Here is a 26,526-nt window from a genome sequence, read left to right as displayed (position 1 = left end):
GGAGAAACTGAGTCCCCCTGGAGGGAGCAATTGAGGACTGAAGGCAGCTCATGCAAACCTTGTGCACCTATCTGACCCTGACCAGTGGTACCCAACATGGCAGTGTGAACACCCAAGGATGCTGGGATGAGAATCCCACGGCCGGCTCCAACAGCAGCCCCTCTGAACACTTGGATAAAACATCCCAAAGAAACTGCAGCTCAGCCTCACATAAATGTTCCAGCAAAGACAGGGTCATCTGGGCGAGGCATAAACTTTGGCCCTTCCTCTTTCCCTTGGGCCAAAAGCTGAAAAAGAACCCAGAGATGGTGAAGTGGGAAAAGCCAGGACTTGTGAAATGCAAGACAGCCAGCTGAGCCAGTCAAGGCCTTCAAAAGGTGAGTTATTCCCAATCAAATGACACACCTCCCCCCCCTCACCCCAAAGGCCACGCAGGTCTCTCTGGATCCAGACCAAAAATTCTGAGTCACTTTTGCCACAAAGGGGAAAAAAAGGAGAAGGCAGACGTGATGTGTACCTTTCCACACGCTATTTTGGGATTTTAATATCCAATTTCTTTCGTTTCAAAGGGTGGGTTTTTGGAGGGCTCTGCATAACGTTTGTACCGTGCACAGGCGAGACAGCGCGGAGACAGGCCTCTGTCGGTGACCTGGGGAGAGGCGGGGCCCCTCTGGCAGAGCAGCAAGTCGCATCATCCAGGAACAAGGAGCCCGTTCTTGTGCGGAGCCGCTCGGGGCCGGCTTTCATAACACGATGGAAGCATGTGGGCCGATCCGATCTGACTCACCTCTTGCTGGAGGCAGCTCCGTGCTCATTCACTCATGCGTTTATTCATTTATTCATTCATTGAGCAGAGGGCCTCTCAGGGAAGGGTCGCTAAACTGAAAGCTGTTCTCACAACAATGACTACGCATCCCTTGGGTGAAGAATCGGGTACCTCTCTGGATGGATGGTGACACCTGGGACTATCGTTATCTCACAATTTGTTTAAGATGTGGGGTAAAAAAACAAAAACAAAACTAGTGAATCAGGATTTTTCAGCCTCAGCACTATTGCCTAAGGTTGATTTGGGGGCCAGCTCATGCTCTGTGGGGGCCTGTCCTGTGCATTGTAGGGTGTTTAGCAGGGTCTCTGGTCTCTACCCACAAGATGCCAGTAAACTGCTCCCCCGCCCAACCCAGTTGTGTTGATCAGAAATGTCTCTGGACATTGTCAAACGCCCTCTGAGGGACAAAATCACCCCACTTAGGACCATTCTTCAATTACACTGACATTTGTGGGGAAGGGCCTTTTTCTGCAGAAAATCTGTATTGGAACCCTATCCGCAGTCCATCAGAAAGTGCAATTGGCAGAATCTTCAAAGGGCACCTCTAATCCTTCAATCTCTCACCTTCTCTTCCACCTTCCCTGGGTCCCAACACCACCATCTCTTGCCCGGACCACTGCACCCACCCCCTTGATAATCTCCCTGCCTTTCTCTTGCCCTCCTCCTACCTCACCATCCTAAATACTTTCTCTACAAACAGCCAGAGGGATCTTTTTAAAGCAAATCAGATCACATCACTGCTCTACTCAAAACCCACCAATGGTTTCCCGGTGCATAAAGAATAAAGTTCAAATTCCACGCCCCGCAAGGTCCTGCATCATCCAATTCCTTCTTCTCTCTCCAGCTTTAACTCCTACTGCTCCTTCCCTCGTCCACTACAGGCAGCCACACAGGCCTCCTTGTCAGTCCTCAGACACCCAAGCTCTCCTGCCTCAGGGCCTTTGCACATGCTGTTCGCTCTATAGGGAAGGCTCTGTCTCTGGTTCTCATCCGACTGACTGCTTACTGTCATTCAAACATCAACTTAAATGAACCCATGCCTGGAGAGGAATCCCCTGACAATGCCAATATAAAGTAAACCACCTCTCCAGGTATTCTCTCCTATTACCCACGCTTTCCCCTGAACACATGTCATCACAATCTGAAATGACCCAACTTATGGTTTACCCTGTTCAATGTCTGTTTCCTCGTTGGAATGAACACCTCATTTTTCTCCTTCACTTATAACCTTTGTCATAAGAAAAACAACTTATTAAAAAGTAATAATAGCCACACTTTGCCTAGTCTCGCAAGCACTGACTTTCAAGGCCCTCGGCCCCTGACACCTCCATGGCTCCTCAGAATATGCGCCATCTGTGAAGGCCAGAAGGACGAGTGGCCAGTGCGCTCATCTGGATTTTCAAGATAAGGAAACCAAGGCTCAGATTCACTTACCCTTTTACTGACTACAGAGAAAGTGCCTATGATGTGCCACGCAGAGTTCTAGGCGCTGGAAAATCAGCTCTGAGACAGACCAGACTAGCAGGAGGGAAGGCTGGAGGTTTTTGACTTTTGGGTACAGACATGCCCTCAAAAGAGAATCCCAAAGGTCCCCAGGGACCATCCCTCATAGGCGACCTTTCTTGCCCTCTCATCAGCTGGCATGTTCCATGGACCTCTCCTAAAACCCTGCTACATCTTCAAGTTTAATATTCACCTCTCTAGACCACAGGCTATGGAAGATCAGGTAATAAATGAAGGACCACAGCTCTCAAAACGTTAAAACTGTATTATAAAAACTGTTACAGTATCTTTCTTCAAGGTTACCCGTTGTGGCAGAGACCACTTGCTCTCTATCTGTTACCCATTTTCCCTTCCTTAGTAACAGGATCCCAGTTATCTTAGGTGGCAACGAGTCCAGCTGACAGTCCACACTTCCTAGCCCCTTTGCAGATGAACATAGCCACGTTACTAGGTTTGAGTCAACGAGATGTAGGCAAAAGTGTGGAGAGGACTTGCAGAAAGGTTCCTGAGAGGAAGCTAACCCAGATGGGGAGTGGGCCCCTTTTACCCTGTCTTCTTTCTTCCTTGGAATTATACTGCTTGGAATATGGATGTGATGGCAGTGGCTCCGGCAATCATTTTGGACTATTAGGTGACCCTGAGCGGGACAGGAAGAGAGGAGGGGCCTGGATTCCTGATAACTTCATAGTACTTCAGATGACCCATCTCTAGACTCTCTCCATAAGAAAATAAGCTTTGGGGTGTTTAAAGCAACTGTTACTTTGGGTTTCTGATAGATGCAACTAAACCTAAGTCTAACTGAAAGACCCATCATCCCATCACCCATCCCATCATTTCCTCCATACGTTCATGTCCCCTCAACTGCATCTCAACGGGAATAAGATGACCATGCTTAGGTGAGCTTCAGTTGAAAATAAAAAAAAAAGACTCAAGATTCAAAGAGTAGATGTATTGGTGCACAAGTCTGCTTTACAAAAGGCTTCATAAAAAACGATTTCTGTTAAGAGCCAGTACTGAATGTGAATCTGAAAGGAACTGTCATACCCAAAGAGTCAAAGATCCAACTGCTCAGAACCATTTCAGGCAACGACACCCAAGTCAGTCTGCTCTCCCTCTTATGCATAATTGGAATGAGTGTCTAGAAAGGCTGTCTGACACATGCAGGGGTGACGACGGTGCTCGCTAGAAATAAAATTGCTGCTTACTTTCTGTCTGGTTTCCGAATTGCTTTTTCCTGGTTGAAAGGTGCCAGGCCTGGCAGCTTTCTAAAAATTTAAAATTCAAGTCAACAAATATTTGTGGAGCACTCTCTATTCACAAAAAAAAAGCCACACTAGGGAAAATCTGTATAAAAGGGGGATGCTGTAATTAATCATAATAATAACAGTAACGACAGTAGCAGCTAATAATGTATTGAGCATTATTGCTTGCTAAATATTGGGCATTGTTCTGAGTGCCAATATCTATCAGCTCATTCAATCCTCAGGGCAACCTTCTGAGGCAGATACTATTATTTTATTTAAGAGGAAATTGAGGCACAGAGAGGTTAGGCAATTTGTTCAAAGTCACACAGCCAGGAAGGGAGAAGTCAGGGTTCCAAGCAGGCAGGTCGGGCTCCAGGGCTCATTCTCCTGACCCTGGTATGATATTCTGCTCCTGTTGACTCAGAATGGGGGAGACAGCACACCCACAAGCGGCCACACAATGTCCCCAAACCTCGATCATTCTCTAGCCATGTTCCTGAGCTTTTACTGAACCATTTGTGACTGAACTTTCTCTTTAAAAGGTAACTTGTATTTCTACTTACAGAAACTTATTTTAAAATAAATTTTACATTTTTTGCATAATATATAAATACAAATACTTATATAATGTATACTATATGTATACCATAAATAGTTATACAAACTATTGTGTATAAAATAAATAAGCTACAAGGATATATTTATTGTACAACACAGGGGATATAGCCAATATTTTATAATAACTGTAAGTGGGGTATAAACTTTAAAAATTGTGAATCACTATGTTGTACACCTGTAACTTATATAATATTGTACATCAACTATATCTCAATTTTAAAAGTTTAAAAAATCAATAAATTCAAGTTAAAGCTACTAGAAATATTTGGATAAATAATAACCCTCTTCAAAAATCTTCCATAAACAATGCCGGCAAAATGTTGATAGTTGTTGAGTGATGGGTATATAGCGGGTTCACTGCACCATTCTCTCTAATTTTATGTATGTGTGAAATCTTCCATAATTAAAATTTTAAAGAATATAAATAAATAAAATAAACTTTATGTCACTACCTCAAATAGGAACCCAGGATCATCAGTCAGCAATCAAAGGTGCACATAAATACACAATAAAGGGCTTCCCTGGTGGCGCAGTGGTTGGGAGTCCGCCTGCCGAGGCAGGGGACGCGGGTTCGTGCCCCGGTCCGGGAAGATGCCGCGGAGCAGCTGGGCCCGTGAGCCATGGCCGCTGAGCCTGCGCGTCCGGAGCCTGTGCTCCGCAACGGGAGAGGCCACAACAGTGAGAGGCCCGCGTACAGCAAAAAAAAAAAAAAAAAAAAAAAAACAATAAAATACCGGTGCCAAGAAAATAATTATAAATGTTTTTTAAAATGCTAAGTACCAGAGAATTCATTGACCAGGGAACCCCAGGAAACCCCAGTTTGAAGAACACTGACTGACACATAAGTCTGTCACAGGCAGTGCTAGGGGAAGAGCAGAGCCAGGGTTGGGAGCCAGGCGATCATCAAGGGACTTGTTAAAAAACTACCTGGGTCAGCGCCCAGACACAGGAGAGGCTCAGGAAACCTTTTGCTCAAGGAGCCGAGAAGCTCTACAAGAAGAAAAAGTACCACTGCCCTGCCCGCGTGCTAGCAGAGGGGTCCTTTGTGCAGAGAAGGAAGTGGAAAAAGAAAATCCACCAATGTATAAAACTTCCATGCATTTTCCTGAAACCATAAGTGACAATCTTCCAGGCAGCTGCTTGCCTGTTTGTCTTCCTTGTTCTGTGTGTGCAACTGCAGGGTCTCCGGGGTGGGCTAAGTGTTTAACAACCAGTTCTCCACGGGAAAAAGCTCAATTTGTAATGTTTGCCAATTTCCGTGGTGTAAATACTCCCACCATAGCTGATTCCAGTCTACCAATGCAATGTCACCGGATTTGGAAAGAGACGTACAATGGCGGACCATACGGACTATTTCCCCTGTACAGAGACAATGGATGTAAATAACCTCAGGGGCGTAGATGATAGGAAAATGTAGCAGAACTCCTGAAAATTTAACAATCGGTTCCCACGAGCCAGTACAAACTGGCAGGGCCACACCCCTGGGTACACGCGGGTCTCTACACACGTCTGTGCTCGTGCACATCCGCTCATGTGTCCGTCTGTCCATTTCTCTCTCTTCTCCCACTGATGGAGAGCGTACACACACTTGCCCCCCGCCCACGCTCCGTGAAAACCGTAAGGATCTCTCTGCAGTCTGGCCCCCCTCTCCACTCGGCCTCCCCTCATCTCCCTGCTGCCCCTCCTCCAGTCTCCCGCCCCCCCATTCCACCTCCCCCGACGCGCCCCTGCTACACCAGCCTGGGCTCCTCTGGAGCGACCGTATCCCCGGTCCCGATGCTCCAGGCTCCTTCTCACCCCACCAGGAGCTAGAGCCTGGTCTTTCAATCCAATCACACACATCTTCCTGTCTAGACAAGGCCGCTGGCTGCGGGGCCCGGGGGTGAATGAATACGCAACCCTCCACACCCTGGAGGGGCCACGCTCGCCAGAGCTCCGTGGGGCTAACCCGGGGGGCGGGGAGGGTGGCTAGAGGACCCTGCTCGGACCTGGCACAGCCCGGGCTTGTCCAAAAGCCACAGGGGAGACTGCACTGCTGCCGGGAGCAGGTGTGCGTGAGTGTGGCCGGGCGTGTGGCGTGCCGCCCCCAGAGAACCGGGCGTCGGCAACGCCAGAATCATCCATCAGCCTCGCGCTGAAAATGGGAAAACAAACAACAAAACCCCGGCCCGGCCTCACTTAATGTGAGCCAAATACAAAAGTCGCAGGAGAAAGCCTTTCCTCTTTGCGCTTCCCTTTTCCGGTCCGGAAACACCAACAGGCCAAGATAAGGGCGGCGTGGGCCCCCCCTGGATGGTTTCAAAGGGTTGGCACCCACCCACCCCCGGGCCCACCCCCACCGCTAATGGCCTCCCCCGCCGCCGGAGCCCGCGGTGGGAGCTGGAGGCGGCGGAGCTCCACGCCAGGGGCTTGTTAGAGGTTTAAGGCTCACGTAGCAGCAGGGAGGAAGCGCAGCCTGTCAAGGGGCGTGATAAAGCGTCTCTTTATCGGGAGCTTTCCTTTCAACTGCCTCCAGTGAGCGCCGGGGCTGGGCCCCTGTCAAGGCCAAGCATGTTCCTTTCATGTCGCCCTGCGTCCCCCGGTCACCGCCGTGTCCGCGCGCACACGGAATTGCCGCATTGGTGCTGGCGTCCTCAGCTTGGGGCCCGCATCTCCAAGAGGACAGGATACTGACCTGCAAGCCTGGGCCTCTGGTTACCACGTGACATTCGCAAAGTCACCCAAGCCTCTGGGCCCTGGTTTTGTCATCAGGAAACCAGAAGAAGAGATGTCAAAGCAGTAGAGGCCAGGGGTGTGGACTTGGGGGGGTGGGGGGTGCGGCTGGGGGCTGGCAGACCCAAGCTCAAGCCCCAGCTGTTGAACTCACTGGCTGGCGACCTCGGACAGGCACTCAGACCCTCCAAAAATGCTTCTACGTGTGTAAAATGGAAACAGCGCCTACCTATGTCATAGGCTCGTGAGAAGGAAATGAGTTATTACATACGCAACTCTTAAAACAGTGACAGCACATAGTAAGTGCTCAATAAACGTTATCCATCACCTTCATTTGATTTTCAAGGGGCTGTTGTGGATACGGAATGAGGTTTGGTGGCATCATGTCACAACTGCATGATGTGAAATCAATGATGTACCAGAGAAATCGTGCTGGACTTACAGGCCATTCTACTCACCTTCCCACTCACAGGGTGAATGGCCCCAGATGGACATGGTGAATCTACTATCCTCCATCGGGGAGAGACCCTCCCCTTCTGTGATTCTCATTTGCCAGGCTCTGGACACAAGCCAGCTCCTCCACCTGAGGCAGCTCTGCAGAAACAGCCCCCTGGCCCAGCGCGCCAGAAAGATCCAGCTGTGCTGATCCCCCGAGAGGCCAGGGAGCAGAGGCAGGACAGAGTCCAGCTCGGTCCACACACGGTTCCCTCGTCTGTGCCAGTGTCAGCACCAGGGCCCCGGGCATGATGCTCTCCCACTGGGATGGGCAGAAACACCAAGCAAAGAGCCTGGCCCGGGACACGGTGGCGCTGACCACCAGCTTTCTCAGGCCCCATCTGTGTCTCAGATCTAAGATTCGTCAGAACACTGGCCCCCATCTGTACAAGGGGGATAATAACAGGTACCCACCTCGTGTGTCCTCACTGCCATGAGGATTAAATAATACATGTAAAGAGCTTAGAACGGCACCAGGCACATAGTAAGTGCTCAATATATGTCAGAGTTACCATCATCACCAGCACCATCGTCATCATTAATTTCAAACCTTCCTCTAAGGTAGCTCAGTGTCATCATTCATTAATTTGGTTCATTAGTCCTCCTTAGAAGAGAGGAGAAGGGCAGGGCCCACGCTGCTGCCCATGCCAAGCCCGGAACCAGGCACTGCACCTCCAGACGACAGCTCAGAGAGGCTAAGTGAGCTGCCTAAGGTGACCAGCTCAGAAGGGTTACAACTGGGAACGAAAAGCAAGTCCAGAGGCTTCCCCAGCCCGTTGCTTTTCTGCTACACCTGCTCCTCCTATTTCCTCTTTGTTTAAAAATCATCCTTTTGGGGCTTCCCTGGTGGCGCAGTGGTTGAGAGTCCACCTGCCGATGCAGGGGACACGGGTTCCTGCCCCGGTCCGGGAAGATCCCACATGCCGCAGAGCAGCTGGGCCCGTGAGCCACGGCCGCTGAGCCTGCGCGTCTGGAGCCTGTGCTCCGCAACGGGAGAGGCCACAACAGTGAGAGGCCCGCGTACCGCAAAAAAAAAAAAAAAAATCATCCTTTTACTTTCGAGTGGAAACACAGCACACATCAGTGATTCTCTTACACTTCACTCTTAAGAGGTTTGTTATTTCATGCCCCAAAGCCCTTTCCTTTGCTACCATTTTCAGATCTCTGTTCGTTCCGTCGGCAGCCTACCCCGGCCAAGAGTTGAACACGGCTCCATCCGAGTCCTGAGACTCGGGATCTGTGGGGTGTGAGGGGCTGGAACCCGGCTGGCAGCAGTGAGGCACCACTGCCCCAGTCACCTCACAGCGAGGGAGAGATCCTCACCTCCCACGGCAGGGAGGTGAGAGGTCGAGAAGCCCCAGTTTGCCGAGAAGGACTTTTGGAAGGAAAGGGAAGTGAAGTTTGTTGTAAGAAGGAAACGCTCACTCTAACTCCTTAAGGATTAGAGAGGCCTGGGTGGCCGCCCAAACTGTGAAGTCCTCTGTTAACGGAGAGAGATGGTGACAGAGAGGACGGCCACTTACTGTACCGAACGTGACAGCAAATGGCTGTGCCCGCTGCCTGCGAGTCACCCACACTTGGAAAGGAGGCCAGCCTGGGGCCTAAATGGACACCCAGCCACCCGACAGTCAGTGGGCTGTCAGAGCTGACCTCCAGATGGGCAAAGTAAGCCTCCACCCAACTCTGTGGGGCTAGAATCCCAGCTACCCCAAAGCCTCCTTTCTGACGGGGATTTGAGCGTGACCCTAATACTCAGCTCAAAGAGAATGCGGCTTCTCCATCCTTTCAGGGGAGAGGAGAGACAAATTCCATCTTAAATGTCCGAGATGAAGCTGAGTGCTGTGTCAGTACCATATGTATCCTGTCTGGGGTTCAGCCTCATCCAGTTCTGAGCTGGGATTTCCTCTGCTGACTCGCAGAATGCAGATAGAATCCGCCGCGCTCATTTTTTTTAGCAAGTGTGGAATTTTGAGGGGCTGAGGGAAGCAACCTGGCTCCCTGTTCTCAATCCGTGGGGTTCAGTTCCCTTCCTTTCTGAGCTCGAAGCCCACGACAAACACACCCATCCCCACTCCCAGGTGTAGCAGCTCAAATCAACCCCGCTGGCCAGGTCGACACCCCAGCGTGTCACCTGAAGAGGAATTTAATTCAGGTCTCAGTTATCCCTCCTTTCTTCCCTGTGAAAAATCTGTGGATCAGAACAGACCCCCTTAAACAAACTTTGATACATCAATGCAAGGGAATTTTACTTGGCAATAAAAGGAATAAAATACTGACTCATGCAAAAAACAAACAAAAGAACAGACCCCCACCTACCTCCTTCTACTGAAATGAAGGACAATAATGTGGGAAAGGGAAGGTCACCTTTTGCTATTCAAAGTCTCACTTCTATATTTAAGAAAAATCACTTTGGGTAAATGTTTAGACATTAAAGTCAGTGAGACCTGGGTTCATTTCTCCAAACATTTCCCAAAACAGGTAACAAACCCCTGTCCAGGATCACCAACAAGGTGCCCAGAGGGACCAGGTAAGGACTTGAATGAGCAAACTGGGCCTGGTTAGAACTGGGGGGGATCTGGGATTCCAGCCCTGGTGTAAAGGGAGGGCAGCCCCCAGCTCCTGACCACTACTACCATGCAGGATGTGGGCCCAGTGTTGCCAGATCTTCTGATTATTAACATCAGCCAGAAATCCCACTTTTTATGAGAAATCTCCTAATCTGTAAATGCTGGTAACTAATGTCAACTGTTGTTTGAAGCCCTGAGCTGCTAAAACCATCTGTGGACAGACTCAGGCCTCGAGCTCTTAGACAGTGTGCTGTCAGCTCTGCATGCTTACCAGGCTGTTCCTGGAACCTGGAACATTCTTCCTTCACATCTCTCAACACCCCAATCAAATGTCACCTCCTCCAAGAAGCTGTCCCAGATTCTCTGAGGCAGAGTGATCTGCTGAACCCAGACCGTCACCATCCCCTCCCTCTATCACATCCCTCATAGATGTTACCCTTATCTCAGTTAAAAAAACGAACAAACAAACAAAAACTAACATTTATGGGACTCATTTTACCAGGCACTCTGCTTAATGCTTTACAGTCATCATCTCTTTTTCAAGTACCATCATCATCCTACTTTATAGCCACAGAGAGGTTAAGTAACTTGCCCAGTGTCACACAGCCAAGCCAGTAAGTGGCAGAGTCAGGATTCTAACCCAGGCCATCTGACTCCATTACCGCCTCCTATTAACCTCTTTGTTCAACTGCCTCCCTCGTGACTTCAATTATTCCCATATCTGGTTCTCCCTATCCCAGTAGACTGAGCGCTCCCCGGAGGCAGGGACTGATCGATTTCTCTCTCCATCCAGGGTGCACAGCTGACACATGGTAAATATTTGCTGACTGAAGAAGGGCTGCTGCCCAACCTGACCTCCTAGATACCCCTGAAAGGCTCTGGGGGCGGGTGTTAGGGTACCATCCAGGTGCACTGCATCCAGGTGTACCTTGTTCTCAGCAGCTCAGCCGGGGGGGTGGCAGATGGGCACAAGAGGTGACGCAAAGCTTCCCTTTGAAAAGCGTCACTCCCATCCTGGCCCTGAGAGGGGACGCAGGTCCAACCACAAGGCAGGACTCGCACCCACGCCCCCAGCAGGTCACAGCCTCCCAAAGTCCGCCTGCCACCTGGAGATGCACTTTCCAAGGTTGTGCCTCGGCCCAAGAAGGGGGCAGCAACGGGCCCCCCTAACCTCCTCCCCAACCAGGGATTCAAAGTCAAGGAGCCAATTCTTCTGCTCCCCTGTCAAGAAACATAACACATCCACCAAAAAATAAACACACGAGAAAAGAACGCGTGGGAGCAGGACACATGGGTGTAGAAAGAACAAGAGTACGTGGGGTCTCTAGATACACACTTGCAGCTGCTCCGGGGACACCGTCTGAACTCGGGGTGAGCCTGTTCCTATACAACCAGCCCTTGGTAGAGATGCCTGGCTGAGCACGAAACCACCTTTAACCCCTGCACAGGAGCCCACGTTCGGACGCCCCCCTCCCCCCGCCATTGGGCATCACTCCGAGCCCAGTTCTTGCAGCTCCTTCCACCCACTTGGCCCTCCTCCCCGTTGCTCCAGGGGCAGGACGGGCTGTGGAGGGTATATCGGAACAGGAAGAAGATGGGGTGAGATCTGGGAGGCGGCCTGTGTGGACAGGGCACTTGGGACACAATAAACAAGCCTGTTGCCTTGTTCAGAGCAGGACCCCAGGACCCCCGATCCCAGCGCAGCCCTAAAAGCATGAGTTCAAAGTTAAAGTTAGACACACGCAAAGCTGCAGCCCCCAGGGGAACTCGGAGCTCAACAACAATCCTCTCTTTGACTGAAAACCACAAGGAAACACCCACGGCATACTTCTTGATTAAAAAAGGAAAGTGAAAAATAAGGTTTTTCTTTTCTTCTTCTTAATCATTATAAAACTAACTGGTGCCCATTCCATCAAGTCACGACTGCTGTTTGCCGCAGGCAAGGCCGAGTCACGTCGGGCAAAGAGACGAGGGGCCGCGGAAGCCTGGGCATGTCCCAGCGCTCTGAATTGGTCCTTCTTAATTGTTGTACTTCCTTCCTTCATTTCCTTTAGCACAGGAAAGCCACCGAGGGGCCGCCCGTGTCAGCACACCCGTCACCCCAGCTCCCTGGGCACTGTTCATCCAAGGGGCCAAGGCAAACCGGGGCTCACTAACACCTGCAAGGAACAGCGGTGACACTCTGCCAACGTTCACGCACAGATCAAGTGCCTCTAAGCGACAGGCACTGTGCTTGGGACGGGGATGGAGCAGTAACGGAGGGCTGATGGGGGGACGAGTGGGAGGGAGGGATGGAAGGAGGGGAGGAAGGAAGAATACATCAGGCTATAAAAGAAAACACCGTAAGTAACATGGGAGGGGATGGCAGAGGAAGGGGTAGCTATTTTGATAGAAGAATCAGGGAACGCTTCCTCGCAGTGACAGTTAAAGAGAGACTTGAGTGAAGCAGAGAAGAGCACTGTGTGGATATCTGGGAATGTGAATAGCAAGTGCAAAGGCCCTGAGGCAGGAGCCTGCGTGGAGAGTTTGAAGAACAGTGAAAGGCCAGTAGCGTGAAAGTGGAGTGAGTGAGGACGAGCAGAGAGGCAGGCAGGGACCAGATGACGCAGGGCCTCGCAGTCCATGCTAAGGAGTCTGTGTGTACTGGGTGAGAGGGGAGACACAGGAGGAATCAGAACAAGGGAGTGCTGTGGACCCATTCACATCTCAAACGGATACTCTGGCTGCTGTGTGGGGAGCAGACTGGGCAAGGGGCACAAGTGGAGCTAGGGAAACCAGTTAGGAAGCTATAGCTGTCTCCTCAGACAAGGGAAGATGACAGCTCAGCTCCAGGAAGCAGAGGGGAAGATGGTAAGATATGGTTTAGCCAGGGGCCACCCAAGTATCAGCATCACCCTCCCCGGCACAGACACACAGACCTGTAACAGAGGCCAACAGGTAAACAGGATGCACATAAAAGTTCACAAAGCAGAGAAGTGCGTGAGAAGGAGAAAAAGATCAGAAATCTGAAATGGTTCCACTTACTGCCTGCGTAAGCCTTGCCCTGGACAAGCCACACATTTCTTGGGGGCTCCGTTTTCTCATTATAACAGGACCCAATTCATAGGGTAACCATGGGTAATGCAAGCTGGTACTTAATGTCTGGCACGTTGTACACGCTTGATAAAAAATACATTCCTAACCTCTGCTTTTAAGTCTGAGTGGTGGCTCAGCCAATTTAGTCACTGTGTAATCTTCATAATTCACATAATTTAGTCACTGTGTCAGCTTTATAGTTCACATCATCTCTCTGAGCCTCCATCCGAGAAATGCAAACCAATGATGACGGTACCTACCTCAAGTCCTCAGCGTGAGATTGAATGAGACACTGGCTTAGGAAAAAGTCTGGCCCTCAGTGAAACAGTAACTGAAGCCCTCAATAAAATGGTAACCGAAGCCCTCAGTAAGATGGCATGAATCCGACACACCAGTCATTCAGCTAGATGATTTCTAAGTCTCCTAGCTCCATCACCCCCGAGCTCTAAACAAGCCAGCTTCAAGTCCATGAATGAGTCAACCCTGGAGGTAGGAAATGATGCAAGTGAAGGCAGGCCAAGGTGAAGAGAAGCTGGAACTGCCACCTCCAAGCCAACAGAACTAAACGCAGGCTTCTACTCAGGTGATACCTATTAATCTGAGTCACAGAATCGTGTAAGTTTAGTGGTGGGAGGAGCACACGGAGCACCCTTGTTTTGGAGCTGAGGCTCCTACAGCTCAGAGAGAAGAAGTGTGTGGGCTGAGGTCGCACAGCCAGGCCAAGGCAGAGGTGGAAGCTGACAAGGCTCCCCACGCCGTCCCAGCCAGTCTGGTTGGTTAGAGGGTAGGAAGGAGAAAACAACAAGAACCCCATCTGCGAGAAAGAAAATAATTGAGTAGGGATGTCTTTTAGACTAGCAGAAATGCCCTTCTTGCCATCAAGAGTTCAATTCAAATGGCTTAAAGGGCCAGGTAATGTAAATGAACTGAGCAACCAGTGCAGACAGACGAATGTCCCTGACCTGAAGACATGCACACTCAGATTTTTTTCTCTTTTTAAGAATTATACCACCAGGGCCACTGCTAAGATGCCTGGCACTTCTGTACAAATTAGGAGAAGACACCTCTTCCTCTACACCCTTAGAAGGCGTGTGTCAGAACACTGTCTTGATAAATATACAAATGTGAATGGTGCCCTCATGAGATGCAGTGCTCTTGTGCAGTGCACTGTCTGTGCAACTGTACCCAATGACACACAGAAGACTTCCCTGGGCTGCGAGTTGAGGACCTCTGTCTACATTCCATGGTCATATAAAAGGCACTGAAATGCCACAGCAAAGGTCATGTGAGAAAAAAAAAACATGTTCACTGTCAATACCTAACTCCTAATCAGAACCCACCTCTGAACTGATGTCCAAAATGGACACCAGGAAAGCTCCCGCCTCAGTGCCTTTGCATTAGCTATTCCCTCTCCTACGGCACTTTCCCTCAAGACCGTGACACAGCTTACTCTCTCACTGCACTCAAAATTCTGGTTAAATGTCATCTCTTCAGAAAGTTCTTCCCTAAATAGCATCCTCACCACCTCACAATCATCTTCCATCCTCCCCTCCTGCCTTATTTTTCTTCTTATGGCTCTTTACCAACACTAGGTTTACTGGTTTGTTGTGTATCTCCCTCCACCGGAACACCATCTCCGTGAGAACATGGGATTTTGTCTGTTCTGTTCACTATTCTATCTCCGTCTCCAGTCAGCAAACTTTTCCCACAATGGACAAGACAGTAAACGTTTTAGGCTTTGCAGGCCACATAGTGTCTGTCGCAAGGACTCAACTCTGCCAACGTAGCACCAAGGCAGCCACCGACAATATGTAAATAAATGGCGTGGCTTTGTTCCAATAAAACTTTATTTAGAAAGGCAGGTGGTGGGCCGGACTTGGATGGCATAGTTTGTCGACCTCTGTCCTAGAATAATGTGCTCCAGACTCCAATATGCACACAAATCACCAAGGCATCTTGTAAAAGGCAGATTCTGACTTGGCAGACTGTGAAGCCTGGGATTCTGCATTTTGAACGAGCCCCCAGGGGAGGTCTGTGCTGCTAGTCTGTGGACCAAACTGAGTGGGGAGCACCCAGCACAGGGCCTGGCATGTGGTGGAAGCACAATCAGTATTTGTTGAATAAATAAGAGAGAAGCAGAAAACCACTCAATCCTGCTCCACACTCTTCTTGCTACTTTGTAACCATGGCATCCTGCCCTTGCTGATACCATCCATTGCTTTTATCTTCAATGTATCATTTTCTGATGGAGAGAGAAAGGATACAGGCATAGGCGGGGGATACAGCCAGTGTATGCTGATGGATTATTTTACATCATTACGCCCGGAGTCAGGTAAAGCCAAGGCTTAACAAACATTTACTTGAGGCAGGTTCCAAACATTGTATTCATTAGATCAGTATTTACAGTTTTATAATAAACGTCAAATTAGGAAGATGGGATTCCTTTAACAGAAACCTAAGTTTCAAGGGGAGAGGTCAATTTGATTAAATAAATGATGCCAAGAAGATCAACTCAGCTTCACTTTCTATTTGGAAAATCACAACGTGATGCCTTTTTAAGCTCCACAGTAATAACTGCTTTGACCATTTACAGGGAATTTTAAACGTGCAGGGCATCCTGCCCATGACGATGCCCATGATGATGGCGATGACAACAACGCAGCCAACCACAAGGACAGACACAAACCCTCTCTTGAAGGACACTCAAGGAACTGGTGACACTGGGGCCTCAGGGAGAGGAGCTGGCCGCTGGGGTATGAGGAGGGAGGCTGGTCTTGCCCTGCGCATCTCTTGTATCTTTCAAATTCTGCATCATGTGAATGCACTTCCTTCCCCAAAGTTAAACTATAAAAGAAACCAGAGCAGCCTGCACTTAGCACTGTCTTTTACACACATGCTCGTCTCCTAGATCCTAAAAGAGAAGTAACTTTCTGTACAATTTGCCGTGGGGGACCTTGAGGCCCCAGGAGGTCAGATGATCCTTGTTCAAGGTCACACCACTAGTGTGATAAGAACAACTCAGGCTGAAGGACAAGGATGGCCAGGTAGGTCCCATGACCGGCTCAGCACAGGTGGGATCATGGTTTGCATTTGGGAGCCAAACCCTCTGGAGATGCTGAGGTCTCAGAGCCCAAGTGCAGGCTGCACTGGAGCTCCACCACGTGTGGGCTACATGACCCTGAGCGAGTCCTCTGACCTCATCCAGGGCACGTGTCAGTAAATTATGGGCACTCGTATCATCCTATCATCATTATCTACCTCATGTCCATCCCAGCTCTGGGATGACAGCATGAAATCCAAACTTCCACGTGAGAACAAAGGCTCCCTTTTTTTATCCTAACAGGATGGTGCGGAGGAAAATAAACAATAACAGGAAAGAGTGACAACGCGTGTACATGGAGTGCTTGGTGCAAGCCAGGCCCCGTTCTAAGCACTTTCCCGTCTTAAGTCTTTTATCTTTACAGAGACCCTAGGAATTGCCCCCTCTGCTGAGTGGTATGACCTTAAGCCTCAGTTTCCTCATCTGTAAATGGGGTTAATAATAGCACCATGACCTCCTGCAACTGGCACACAGGGGAAGCTTGGTCAGGGTCACTAGTGACCACGTGCTCCCCGGGGAAGGCACTCGACACCTCTGAGCCCCATTCACAGAGCAGGGGCAGCAAGCCTGCCTGAGCCAGTCCATGTGACGTGCTTGTCACGTAGTAAGTGCTCGATAAACAGATGCAATTATGGGCAGAGTCAGCCCACAGCTTTCCAGGAAGCTCAGAACAAGCAGCTTTTACCTCCACGCTCTCTCCCAGGATCCAGAGAATGGCTCTGCTGCTCTCACAGAGGGAACAGGGCCCATGTGAGAAGCCATCACCTCCCCTCTCTCCCAGGCCATGTTGGAGCTAGCAGGTACTTACAATCCACCTCTAGCAGACGCCTCCTGTCTCAACAGGACCAGAGACAGTCTTTGTTTCTCCCGGGGTCCCTCAGTGAAGAAAGTGAAGGCCATGATGGGAGCTGGATGCCCAGCGCTGGGTCCAGGGCTCAAATCACACCACCAGCCGGGTGCTGCCCAAAGATGCTACAGAGGAGCCTTTCATGAGCCCTGTCCCATCTTACCCTCATGTTACACCCCAACTGGAGCCCTCTGTGCTGGGGCTTGAGGCAGAGCCGGCTGGGAGCAGGTCGTGGATGACTGAATAGGTGCCTGGAAAGATGAGAAGCCAGAAGCTAAAAGCCGAAGTCAGGGCTCCAGTGCTTACTGGCCGCCTGACTTTAGGTAAGTGACATTAGCTTCCCCCCTGCCTCTTTATCCACCTGTACAAGGGGAATAATAGCACCAACTCACTGAGTGGTTGCAAGGATGAAATAGTATCACGTATATAACAAACGATGTCTAAATAAACCACCCTCAATGTGTAAATAAAGTACCCTAAGCTAGTCTCAGATGTGGTTAACTCAACCAGAAAAAACCTGAACGGGCACCAGGATCTAATCTTGGGCTATCAGAGCTTAAAATACCCCAGATCCATGTCAATCTTTCCCTCTCAACCAAAGAACATCAGCAGATTAAAAGACCACTTTGTGGGACTTCTCTGGTGGTCCAGTGGTTAAGAGTTCGCCTTCCAATGCAGGGGTTGTGGGTTCGATCCCTGGTTGGGGAGCTAAGATCCCGCATGCCATGGGGCCAAAAAAACCAAAACGTAAAACAGAAGCAATATTGTAACAAATTCAATAAAGACTTTAAAAATGGTCCACATCAAAAAAATAAATGAATAAATAAATAAATAAATAGTCCACATCAACAACAACAAAAAATCTTAAAAAAAAAAAAAAAAGTCTACTTTGTACCCAAGATCACACGGGGCACTTTTGCTTAGAATCCTAACAACTCTTAACAAAACAAAACAAAAAATCTGAAAGATGTAGGTCTTTACTCTTTTCTAAGTGAAGAAACTGCAGGCCAGCCAGTTACCCAGAGTGCCAAAGCTAATGAATGCTAGGACGGCCTTGCTCCAAACAACCTGCTCTTTCTGCTACCAAAAGGCAGCACAGACTGATGGTTCAGTGTGGGCTCTGGCTTTAAACCTCCTATGTCCGAATCAAAGCCACCGCTCACCAGCTGGGTGACATCAGCCAAGTTGCTTAACCTCTCTGTGTCCCAATTTCCTTGTCTGTAAAATGAGAGTAATTCTACCACCTGCACTCCATAGCATCGCTGCAAAGATTAAGTAGGTCACTCTAAGGAAAGTACATGGTAGATGCTGGGTAAGTGTGCCTGTGTCATTGTTACATCACAGTGCCTGGCCAAAAATCTGTTTATAGAACAAATGAAGTTTCCTCTCTATGTTCCCACTGGTTGCCAGACACACTGAAGGCTCAGACTTAATCTCTCTTTTTGGAACAATTATTCCTTCAAGATTCTGGAAATTTTCTGTTTTCTGCTTACACTGGGGGCAGCGGGGGGCAATGTCTGACACTCATTCATGATCATTTATATTCTCATGTGAGCTGAAAGCACCTCTTGCTTCCCTCGGTGTGTTTCTGACACGCAGATGTGTTAGCACACGGCACCATCCAACCCTGCACTTCCTCATCCCTCCACACCTGTACCTGTGCAGGCTCCACCCCCCGACACCCTCTCTTCGGCACCTGGCTCACCCCTGGAGGCCAACACCCGTCTCCACGCTTTTACAAGGCCTCCATGACCACTCCAGCCTCAGCCAAGGTCACACGCCAGGGCTACATCTGGCCCACAGATGCACTTGGTTTGGACTGTACTCTTTTTTTTTTTTTCCGGTACGCGGGCCTCTCACTGCTGTGGCCTCTCCCGTTGCGGAGCACAGCCTCCAGATGCGCAGGCTCAGCGGCCATGGCTCACGGGCCCAGCCGCTCCGCGGCATGTGGGATCTTCCCGGACCGGGGCACGAACCCGTGTCCCTTGCATCGGCAGGCGGACTCTCGACCACTGCGCCACCAGGGAAGCCCTGGACTGTACTCTTTTAAAAGATGTTTTAATTAACGGCCAGTGTTATCATCAAGAGACTGGCATAGACAAAGAGAGCGTAGTGAGGCTGGGTCCTCCCGAAGTCAGCCTCAGCATCCCCTCCCCACCCCATCCTCACCTTAAAGGAAAAGGCTGGGTCAAGCCAGCCCTAGATGTCTTCCCTCTGAAAACAGGAGAGTCTCAGTGTGACGGGCAGGGCTGCTCAACCCTGGGCACTCCGGCCTCCCCCCAGACTACAACCACCCACGTGCCTCCCGCCCATAACTGACCTCTCAAAAAATCCAGCTTGCTTGACTTTCAGAATATACCCAGAGTCCCACCATTTCTCATGCCCTCCACTCCCCAGTCCTGGTCCAGCCGCAGTCCTGTCTCGCCTGGAGCACCGCAGCAGCTCCTAGCCCATCTCCGTGCTCCTTCCCCCAGCCCCCCGACGGTCTGTCCTCATCTGTAAGGCAGCCAGAGGGATCCTGCTGAAACCTAGGTCAGACCCGCTCTTCCTGGCTCCCACCTTCCTGCGAGTCCAAGGCCCAAGCGCGCCCATCCTCTTTCCTCTGGGCCTGCAGCCCCTCCTCCCCTGCCCTGACTCAGCCTGCCCTTCCCACGCAGGCCCCCTCTCTGCTCCCAGACCACACCCAGGGTGGCCCTGGCTGTCCAGGCCGCCGTGAGCACTCATCCCCAGAAACCCGGACCTTTTAGTCCTTCAGCTCCTCCTTGGCCCCAGTGCTACCTTCTCAGGAAGGCCTAACTGACCACACCCAATTCCCCTCGCCCTGGCAGCCCTTCCCACAGTACTTATCACCTTCCAACGTACTACTGAACTTTCCTATTTATTAGATTTATTGTTTATCTCACTGCAGCCAGAACGTCAGCGCCACGGGGGCAGGAATTTCTGTCTGCTTTGTTCACGGCTGCATTCCCAGCACCTGGAAGAGTGCCGAGCACCTAGGAGGCGCTGGGTGAATAATTCGAACAAACGAATGAATGAGCAGAATGCACCCCCGATGACCTCAGAACACGTGCCCCCCCTCTGAAGCTTGGGGGTCCCTGTTTCCCTCTTCTCCTTTCCTTCTGCAGAAGGTCTCATCGAACCTCTGTAGTTCTAAGCAAACGCAGCAGCCGTGATCAAGACAAAGTAGCATCTGCAAGACCTGTTTCACGGAGCCAGCCTCACCGAGCACAAAGTTTTATTAGTCAGTGGAAGCCAACACGCCCAGCCAACGCCAGGGAAGCGCGGCTCCCCGTCACGACTCCAGTTTCGCCTGGTCAGGAGGAAACCCCATCTGGCTTCTTTCTCCCCTGTCTTAGATATAATTTAAAGTGAGTCGCAGAGAGTACAAACGCCAAAATCCAACAGGATGAAAATCACTGTCCCGTAATCTGTTTTACGAGATGAAAGCTCGGAGACTTTACTAGCCTCCTCCAGGATGGGAAGGCGGTACCCTGGACAGGTGCGCCCCGGCCCCCCACTCTTCTCTCTGCGAAGCTCATTACTGTTCCCCAGGATGAAATCGAGATCAGGTTTCTGCATCTGCAAGGAATTTCTCCTAAAGGAACTGCCCATGTTTTCGCCATATGTCTGAACATCTGTTTGAAAGAATCAGGAGTATTGTCTTTGGAGGTGTGTGCTGTGGTTAAACAATCTTAGATTTTGACTACTTTATAACGAAAAGGATGGCTTTCCAATCCTTCTGCCAGTTGCAAACACGTCCCAGAGAGTGGTAAGAATAACGTTTATTGAAAGCCCCGGCACAAAGATGGATGAGGAAAATAATGAAGTGTCCTCTACCGGGAATTTCTATGCAGGATTATGGTTAAAGGGTCTGGAAGCAGCCAGGGAAAGGATTAAATGACAGTGGCATTATACAGGCAACTCTCAGCTGGGGTATTATGAGATCCCATAAGCTGAAGAGCTACGGAAACGCTTAAAGCCCAACCTTGCAAAGCTGCCTTTGAATGGCAGTTCTGTCCACCAAAGGACCACTGCTTCCTGTCCTGACACAGAACGAGGAAATGATGGCAGGGTTCCACCAAAAGGCACGTGGCTCTTTCAAGGTGAATCAAGTGGTTCCCTTTCTCTGATCCCTACAGGTCATAGTCACGTCAAAGAACTAAGATTCCCAGGCTCCTCAGAAAAAACCGTAAGGTTGCTCTAGTTCCACGGGATTTAGAGCTTTATAGGAGAAATGTCCAGGGTCTGGCTGCGAACCGAGCTCCTTCCCTAACTGAACAATTCTTAGAAATCGTATAAACGTAGCCTCTCTCCTACCTCCCTTTCTACTGATAACCCTTAACGTAGCACAGTCCTTATTAACCCCCAGAGGCTATGAACTTGAGGATATTTGCCTTGAGCTAAATCTAACTCAAACTTTGATTTAGTAGCCAAAATATAAAAATCAGAAATTCCACATCAAAATTCAGGTTCCTAGCTCCCCTTAATAAAAACTGTGAAACCTGGCAACTTTGGTTCCCACATGGCATAACCAAGGGGTGCTGAGTACCAGCTGCCTCCTTCAGAGAAGGTACATACTGTGCTGTGCCCTACTCCCCACCACTCCCTATTGCTCCCTGCTTGGCCAAGGCAGTCATTTCCTTCCGTCGTCTGGCTCCCACGAGCGCTCAGTTTGTAATCTTGTTTCTGCAATCACTTCTTTGGTTCTCTCCTTAGTCCTCTGCTTCTAGAGAGATGCAGCTTGTTCTTGAGGGTATGGGAAATAAATCCTTACAAGTGGATATGCACTAAGACCTGTAGTGATGGCCTGAGCATTAGAAAGTCTAGGACTCTGCTTCTGAGCTCCAGACTCATAGACCCAACTGCCTACTTGCCGTCATTGCTTGGACGCCCCACAAGCCCTTCCTAATTCCCTCACCCCAAACTGAACTCGTAATCTTCCCCTAGGAAACTGACTGCCTCCCCAGGTCTTCCCACGTGGCATATGACAACACCCTCTACCCAGGCGCTCCTTCACACCCCCACACCTAAGCCAGCACCAAGTCCCGAAGCTCACGCCTTGGAATCCATCCCCTCCTCTCCCAATGCCACCTTCCAGTCCTCACCGCCTTGACCTTCCAGCCGGCACTGCCACAGCCTATCAAATTCCCCTCCCTGCTTCCTCCCATAGAGAAGCCCACTCCTTAGAGGGAAGCCCAAGTGGTCCCAAAAATATTAAATTGGAATCATCTTCCTCCTCTGCTCAAAACTCAGCACTCCCTTCCCCTTGACCTGAAATAAAACCCAAGCTCCTCATCTTGGCTTATGAGTCCTGCCAACCATCACGCTCCAAGCTAAACTCAAGTGACACTGGCCCTCCTTCAGCTCCACAGACACACCAAGTTCTTCCCTGCCTCAGGACCTCCGTGTGTGCCGTGCCTTGTGCATGGAACGCTCTCCCACCACCACCAAAAGAGACAGAGACAGACAGAGGAAGGGCAACATTCCTTTCTTTGCTGGCTCAATCATCTGCTCCAGGCCCCAGCTGGTAAGTCACCTCCTCAGAGGGATCCTCTCTAAAGCAGGTCGACCAAGTAGTACTTTCCTGACATGGTTTGTTCTGTCAAAGCACTTACCACCACCTCCCGCCCCAAGCTGTGAATCCAACAGATGAACTCCTAATCAGCTGTCACTTTCTACCTTGGAGTCCAGATGTCATCCCAGATGGCCCTCGTCTGGCCTCCCTGACACGCCCACATCTCAGCAACGGTCACACCAACCATCCTGGTCTACTTGGCATATCCAGTGCCCCTTGAACTACATCAGGGCAGGGACTGTGTCCATCTCACCCATCATTACATTACTGGCGCCTAGCACAGCACCTGGCACACAGCAAGCCCTTGAGAAAATGTTCACCGAATGAATGAGTCATGAGATCTGAAAAGCATTTAAGGTTTGGAACAAACTTTCTTCCAAGATCAAGTGACATTCAAGAGAGAGGAAAGCAAAAAGAAAGAAAAACAGCTGAACACGGCATATGCTTAAGATATGAAATTTTACATGTAAAGAAAGAGAATGAAATGGTCATGTACTCATTTTATTTTCATATAAAGAGGAGCATAAAACCACTAGGCATGCAAAAAAAAAAAGTGAAGTTTTATAGTGTGGCAAATAAAAAAGAGAAAGGTGAGGACGAATCATCGAGAGGGGAAAAGTGAGCCATGGTACAGTACAGAAATAGAAACAGATGGAGAGATAAGGAGAGAGACAGAGATCAAGAAAGAAACCAGCAGAAGCATCTAGGCAAGGTACAAAACAGGGCTTCGCTGCTCTTCTGGGAATGAAAGGGCAACCCTCCAGATTTCGAAAGGGGTTTTCGCACCTACTTAAAGGTTAAGAGCCCTTGTCTTCTTAAAGTTCCCTCTTCTCTTCGTTTTTCAAAGAAGTTTTTAAAAAACTGACTTCCTACGTTAAAAATCAGGGGCTAGCACATCTCGTTTTGAAGAGAACCCAATCTATTCAAGTGATTTTTTTTAAAGACTTCACTTTGTGTCTTTTGAGGATATGGCTACAGATTTTTAAGTCATACGTTGAGTTTTCAAAGTTACGAACAAGAAGAGGGGCGGATCCTGGGGAGCTGTTGGAAGAAGGGGCGTGAACATCAAGCACAGTGCAGTGGGCATCCTCGGAACTGCACGTCCAGCCCATTCCCTTCTCTGGAACTTTCCACGGCCCCGGCCCCTGATGAATGGGTGAGCAGGGCCTTGCACTGCACATGCTCTGGCCAAGCTAACTGGACCAGAGGGTGGCACCCTTCCCCTCCCCGCCCAGGGCCAATTAGAATCTCCCTGAGGGTCAGGACTTGGGCTCCAACGAGCTGGTGAGGGGTTAGAACAGGGACAGCATAGAAAAGTGATAGGCAGGAAGGCCTGGTGGGTATTTCTCCACCAGGACTTCCCTGCCTGGTGAGAATGAGGCGGCAGGGAAAGCTGGTCTGCAGAGTGATGTGGAAGACGAGGCAAGTTGTATAACAGGCAAAGCCAGACACCTGAATCCAAATCCTGAGTCCACCATTCAAGAGCTATGATCTTGAACAAGTTCCCTGACATCTCCTTGACCTACTGTAACTGCTGCTTGGGGCTTTTTTGAGGATTAAATAAGTTAACACAGACGGCACTTGGAATAGGGTCTGACATGTGGTAAATGCCCACTAGGTGTTAACTATTATTAGCATCATCTTGCTGAACTGCACGTTCATGACGGTGAGGGTTTCTGGCTGGTTCGTTCATACCACATCCCAGAATCTAGAACCATGCCTGGTACCTAGCAGTGCTCAACCAACGTTTGTTGAATAATCAGAGAACAAAGATACCACATAGCCCCGAAAGGACAGACACCATGGACAGAGCCTCCTGAAGCTTCTCCTCGTTTCTTTCCTGCTTCTCCCATCTCAGGGTAAAAGCCAAACTCGCCCCCATGGCTACTCAGGCCCTGCCCGCTCGGGCCCCCTCCTCTCTCCCTCTGGCCCTTCACAGTCTGGTTCCACTGGCTTCCTCAAGGTCCGCTGACACAGTTTGCTTCCTTCTGCCTCTAAGCACTTGCACATACCGTTCCCTCTAGGCATCATCCTCCGCCCAAGTCTCTTCTTCAAGGAAATCTCACCAGGGAAATCCTCCCCCCTCTACACGGCCTCCTCCATTTCACACGCCTAGAGCCTCACGCACGTTTCCTTCCTGCCGCTTGCCACAATTTGTAATTTTATCGGGTGCATGATTATTTAGTCAATAACTTTATACCCCCGAGATCATGAGCTCCATAGAGAAGCTAACCACCGCTTCTCTTTTAGTCTTCACTGTATCTCAGCATCGAGCACAGTATATGGCCAAAGGTAGGTGGTCAACAAATACTTGCAGAACGAACCCGCTTGTTGAATGGATTGACTGAGCAAAGAAATAAACCTTGGACTCATGACCATGAGTCCAGGTTCTTCTTGAGCCGAATCTCCTGACCCGATGATATGTTACCCCAGTAGCCTCTCCCTATAATCCCCTTTTTCTAATCTGCTCTGAATGAGTTTCTCTCTCTGTGACAACCAAAGGCTTTGACTCCAGCACACACTACCACCACCTCCAGGCCAAGAGGTTCCCATCCTAGAGCAGATAAGCCTTGATCGATAATGATATGAAGACTTTCTTTTCCAAAAATCAGTGTTCAAGCATGAGTAAATAGTACCAGACCAGCCCTACCACCCTAAACAACTATCAAATAGGACAAAAGTTGCTAAGTCAATTGCTTTCAGGCACTAGACAGCAGGCAGCATAAGACTGTGGTCCATGAGAGAAAGGAAACATAGGGGGTGAGCCCACGTCCACTGCAGCTCTCTGCCTGGAGACAGTTTCCCTCCCACGTGCAGGGAGTGGAGTTCAAGCAGAACACAGTGGGCCTGCTCAGTTGGGGAGACAGAGTTCAGAGTCCCAGGCTGGAGAAGCAGCTAGGATCTGTGGGTAAAGCATCGGAGAGGAGGAAGGTGCTAGGGGAGCTCCCCAAGTCCTTGGCCACGGGCTGGGCTGTGTAAGCACAGGGAAAGAATGTGCAGAGTTTACCAGAGAGAGGCAGCTATGGGGTAAAAAGGGAAACAGAGAGACTAGAGGTTGAGCAGGCCTGGAGTATTGGAATTCCAGCCCACCAGAGAGGAGTGACCTCCCCACGAAGCATCCAAAAAGACTAGGCCTTAAGAGTAAGGTCATGCCTTAGAGTAAGGGCCACTTTAGACCTGCCCTAACATGGTCTAAAACCTAGCCTCAACTATATCCACAAAAGAAGGAATTTGATAGCTAACCCCATGAACCTGAAGGGCATGGGGAACACCTCAGGCTTTCCACAGGTCTACCTTAACAAAGGGTAAAATCAAGCCTATAAAAGGTCAATGTGATCAGCCAGTAACTGAACTACCTTTAGAGGAAGATAACAAAATCAAGAGTCTCTACAATGTCCAGTACATATCATCATCACAATGTCAGTACGGAGTCAACAATTACTAGACATGCAAAGAAATAGTAAAATGTGACTTGTGGCAAATGAAAAGAAGCAACGAATGGAAACAAAATCCCCAAAAGGCTGTGATGTTAGATTTAGAAAAAGCAACTGCCAGGATTTGTAAGTTCCTAATGTTATCATTAAAGTCCTTAACCAGGTATATACACTCAAAGCTACCTGTGCAGATTTTAGGGTTAGGGGTTTGTAGGTTTGTTTTTTGTCTGAATTGTTCTTATGTCATGGAGTTTCAGGGGACGCTCAAGAAGCTGCGTTTTTAACAACTACCCTAAAGGGTTTTGATGCACCATCAGATTCTTATCAAAGAATACTTTTACTTTAAGGCAAATTTAAAAGAGTTAAATTAATTTAAATGTATTAAAGGGCTGGTTAATTGAGTTGGTTGGTGGCCACCAGTCAGCAGTGCCTGGTTAACTAGACTATACAATCAAGAAGATTTCAACTCAATATTTTGGAGGAAAAAAACAGTTCTCTACTTATTTTGAAAACAAAAATCTGAGGTTAAA

The 26,526-nt window shown here is 49.4% G+C and overlaps 1 protein-coding gene across 1 annotated transcript in view; it reads right to left on the bottom strand.

The window, feature by feature from the left end:
- NFATC2 (nuclear factor of activated T cells 2) overlaps positions 1–26,526 on the bottom strand; it is a 138,585-nt gene that overhangs the window by 88,489 nt on the left and 23,570 nt on the right. The gene's annotated exons all lie outside the window — the stretch shown is intronic.

The sequence above is a fragment of the Delphinus delphis genome, chromosome 15, assembly GCF_949987515.2.
Source record: "Delphinus delphis chromosome 15, mDelDel1.2, whole genome shotgun sequence".
In the NCBI taxonomy this organism is placed as follows: domain Eukaryota; kingdom Metazoa; phylum Chordata; class Mammalia; order Artiodactyla; family Delphinidae; genus Delphinus; species Delphinus delphis.
The sequence above is the reverse complement of the archived record's forward strand: the minus strand, read 5'-3'. Positions and strand labels throughout refer to the sequence as shown.